Source organism: Herpailurus yagouaroundi, unplaced genomic scaffold (assembly GCF_014898765.1).
Source record: "Herpailurus yagouaroundi ecotype Mexico unplaced genomic scaffold, PumYag 67521, whole genome shotgun sequence".
NCBI lineage: Eukaryota > Metazoa > Chordata > Mammalia > Carnivora > Felidae > Herpailurus > Herpailurus yagouaroundi.
This window is the reverse complement of record NW_024420328.1, coordinates 1-4026: the sequence shown is the minus strand read 5'-3', so window position 1 is coordinate 4026 and position 4026 is coordinate 1. Positions and strand designations below refer to the sequence as shown.

The 4026-nt window shown below is 61.3% G+C and overlaps 1 pseudogene; it reads left to right on the top strand.

The window, feature by feature from the left end:
• The first annotated feature begins 1352 nt into the window (after positions 1-1352).
• Positions 1353-1471, top strand: LOC121025154 (uncharacterized; annotated as a pseudogene).
• The last annotated feature ends 2555 nt before the right edge of the window (positions 1472-4026 follow it).

The following is a 4026-nucleotide window of genomic DNA, read 5'->3' as shown; positions in this document are numbered from 1 at the left end:
AGTTCAACGAAACCAACGACCTGTCGATGCAGAGAGTCCTTCTTTGCAATCTCGTTTTCAAGTTTATCCTGAGGTCTTGCAGAGAGGTGGCTTCGTGCTTGCCCTGAGGCAGTTCTTCTCAAGGGTAGTGATACTCTCCTGCATGTCTTCCTTCTGGGCCATGGCCTACAGTAGGTATTTCAGAGAGAAAACAGGGAAAGAATCAGGGTACGACACATTAACCAGGCACAAAAACCAGGCAAAATCCTCATTTTCCAAACAAACAGAAAAGTAGCATCCTCGGGGCACTTGGGTGGCTCACCCGCTGTCGCTCTGTGAGTTGGCGCCCCGCGTCAGGCTCTGTGCCAACCTTGCCACTTCCCTGAAACACCAGGCATGTGCATGGTGAAGGGGGCACGCGCTGGGCCTGGGAGGCGAGGACCAGCCTCTTTCGGCGCACAGCGGCAGCGGGTAGCATTTGGGGACAAACTAACCTGAACACGCCGGATCTCCTCTTGGGTCGGAAGCTATGCAGGGTCGGGCCTGGTTAGTACTAGGATGGGAGACCATCTGGGAATGCGTGTAACTGGAGGCTTTTCCCTTTTGCCTTTGACCTCCTTGACCTCTTCATTGGCGCCAGCCCACCCCCCCACCCCTCCCTTCCTGACCAGGAAGAGGCGCTCCTGGGGCCAAGCTCAACCCAGCCAGGGCTCCCTCAGCCCCTCCCAGTTCAGCCCAGCGGCCTGGCCTGCCTTACACACCCCACCCCACGTCACAAGGGGCCCGCTCCCCTTTGCCCACTCCCCGCACCAGGCCAAATCCCACTGCATGGGCCTGAAAACACACCCCAGCTTTGCACCTTCCCTGACACACCACCTACACCCGCATGGAGTGCACAGTGCACGCGGGACCGTTTTCCGGAGTTGGGGGTCCGGGGTGCGGGGTCCTGGGGATGGGCGCTGGAGCGTGGGGGCTCGGGCCTGGGTTGGAGGGTGGGGGCTGGGGTGCGTAGACGCGAGGACAAAAATGGGGCGGGAGGGACACAGAGACACCACACTCCGTCTACGCCACAGGCCTGGGCTGCCTGGGTGCTGGGCCTCTTCCCTCCCTCGGAGCCCTCCACCCCTGAGCCCCTGGCAATTCACAAGACCCAGCTAGGTGAGCGGGCTTTGTCTGGTGATGTTGTCTGGGGACGCTGGGGCTCCGGTTGGCGTTTGAGCCAGTTGGGGCAGAAGGGAGGGAATTGCCAGGTGGGGGGCTGGCAGGCAGGCAGGCAGGCAGGCAAGCAAGCAGGTGCATGGGTGAAGCGCGGCACACGCTGGGCTTGGGACGCGTGGAGCTGGCTCTTGAAGCGCACAGCGGCAGCCCCTGGCCTCTTTGGCCATAGCAGCCTGAACGCGCCCGACCCCGTCTCCTCTCGGAAGCTAAGCAGGGTCGGGCCTGCTTAGAACTTGGATGGGAGACCGCCTGGGAATACCGGGTGCTGTAAGGCTTTTGCCTTTTGCCTTGGCCTCGACCTCTCCTTTGGCGCCCGCCGCTCCCCCTCCCTCCCTGTGTCCGTGTCTCCCCAGGGAGCACGGCTCCTGGGGCCAAACACACCCCAGCCACTGCTCCCTCAGCCCCTCCCGGGCCAGCAAAGTGGCCTGGCAGGGCCTGGCTCCGCTCCGCCCCACCCCCCAGGGCCCCCCCCCCCGCACACCCCACCGCACTTCACAAGGGGCACGCTCCCCGCTCCCCGCCTCGGCCAAATCCCACTGCACCGACTGGAAGCCACAGCCCAGCTTTGCACCTTTCCTGACACACCACACAAACCCGCACCCACACGGAGGGTGGGGGGTGCGGTGTTGGCGGGACCAGAAGCTGGCGCCTGGGGGCTGGAGGGTGGGGGCTGGGTGGGTGGATACAAGAACCCAGGAGCGGGCGGTCGGGCGGTCGTGCGGGCGGGAGGGGCAGCGAGACCCCAGACTCGGACTCCATCACAGGCCTGGGCTCCCTGGGTCCTGGACCTCTTCGCTCCCTCGGGTCCCCATCCCCAGGGCCCGTGGCATTTCACGAGACCAAGCTAGGGCAGCGTACTCGGGCTGGTGGTGGTCTCTGGGGGCGCTGGGGGCTCGGGGGTGGGTTTGCACCAGGTGGGGCAGACGGGAGGGAACGGCCCCGTGGCTGGCTGCGCCCGCCCTAGGGCTGGGGAGGAGGCTCTGAGAACCAGGCGGGGCGGGCCCCGAAGGCCCGAGCGGCCTGATGCCCCACGCTCACTTCCACCCTCTTCCCACTGAGCAGCCCATCGTGGTGTGGTGCGGGGCTGCGAGGTGCGGTGCGGGGCTGCGAGGTGCGGTGCGGTGCGCTGCGGGATGGAAGCGGAGGCGGGCGTGGGTCCAAGCCAGGAGCAGCCGGCAAGAGTCCCGGGGTTAGAGAACACCGGGGCTTGCGCCACAGCGCGTTGCCAGGGTCCACTGGCGCGGCCTCCGCCACCCGCCCCGGGGTCCGAGGCGGAAGGCGGCATAGGCGGCGGTGGCTGCGGCGGCAGCGCCTGAGGTGGCGGCGGCAGGCAGGCAGGCAGGCAGGCTGGCAGGCAGGCAATCAGGCAGGCGCCTGCCTCGTGAAGCGTGGCACACGCTTGGCTTGGGACGCGTGGATCAGGCTCTTGAAGCGCCCAGTGGCAACTGGTTGCCTCTTTCGCCATAGCAGCCTGCTCGAGCCTGACCCCGTCTTCTCTGGGAAGCTAAGCAGGGTCGGGCCTGGTAGGCACCTGGATGGTAGACCGCCTGGGAATACCGGGTGTTGTAGGCCTTTGCCTTTTCCCTTTGGCCTCCTTCACCTCTACTTTGGCGCCCACCCCTCCTCCCCCCTCCCTGCTTGTGTCCCTCTCTCCTCAAGGAGCTTGGCTCCTGGGGCCAAACACACCCAGCCACTGCTCCCTCAGCCCCTCCCGGGCCAGCAAGTTGGCCTGGCCTGGTCCGGCCCTGTCAGGCGTGGCTGGCACACCCCACCGCATGTCAGAAGGGGCATGCTCCCTGCTACCCGCTCCCCTTATCAGGCCAAATCCCTCTGTACTGCCTGGAGGCCATTCCTCAGGTTTGCAATTTCCCTGACACACCACCCACAGGTGCAGGGGGGAGGAAGAGAGGGCGGGGCTGGGGTCTCGGTAGGGGTTCGCATGTTGGAGGTTTGGGTTGGGGCCTATTTATACAAGGACCCAGGAGGGTGGAAGGCGCAGTGTGTTCTCAGATATTGACTGTGCTCCAGTCCTGGGCTCCCTGGGTCCTCTACCTCTGCCCTGCCTCTCAGCCCTCATCCCCAGAGCCCCTGGCAATTCACGAGGCTGAATTGCTGGGCTGGAAGGCAAGGCTGGTCTTATGCCGCTTCTTCAGCGACCTAGTTCCACATTAGCAGCCTTGTTTTTTTGTATGGGTTTGACAGAGGTGTGTTTCCTTCCTGGGTCAGCCAGTAAGATATGTACTTTTCAGCCCAGTGATAGAGTGTAAAGTTTCAACTTGTAATGGTTTGTTGAAACTATCGATTATTGGACTAAGGGTGAATTATGTCAGTCAGAAATCTACAAGTACCATGTAATATTGTAATCATTCACGGGTTAGAAGTAAAGAATCACCGGAAATAAGAGAGCGAGATCGTGAGGAAGAGACAAAGTGAGAGAGTGAGAGCGAGTAGAGTATCAAGTAACAGACCCTACTGTGATAATAGTTTGATAGTACTAGAGCGAAGGTGGTTGCTGGGGTAGTTTTCGCACCACGTGAAGGAGATTGAAATGTGTACCTGCAAAAATGCACACTGGGTAATATTTGGACCCTGAAACTACTTAACTCTTTGTATTAACCTTTTGAAATCAAAGAGACTACAAAAAAAGGCAATTTGAAAAAGAAACAAAATGAAATGAGTACCTGTCCAATCGTTTAGTAGGTGAATTACATGAGATTGTAGTTATGGCACCCTTGCCAGGACTGCTGTGGGTTCTGAACTACGTTGGGGGGGGGGGGCACATGGGTGGCTCAGTGAGTTGAGTGTCCGACTTGGGCTCAGATCATGATC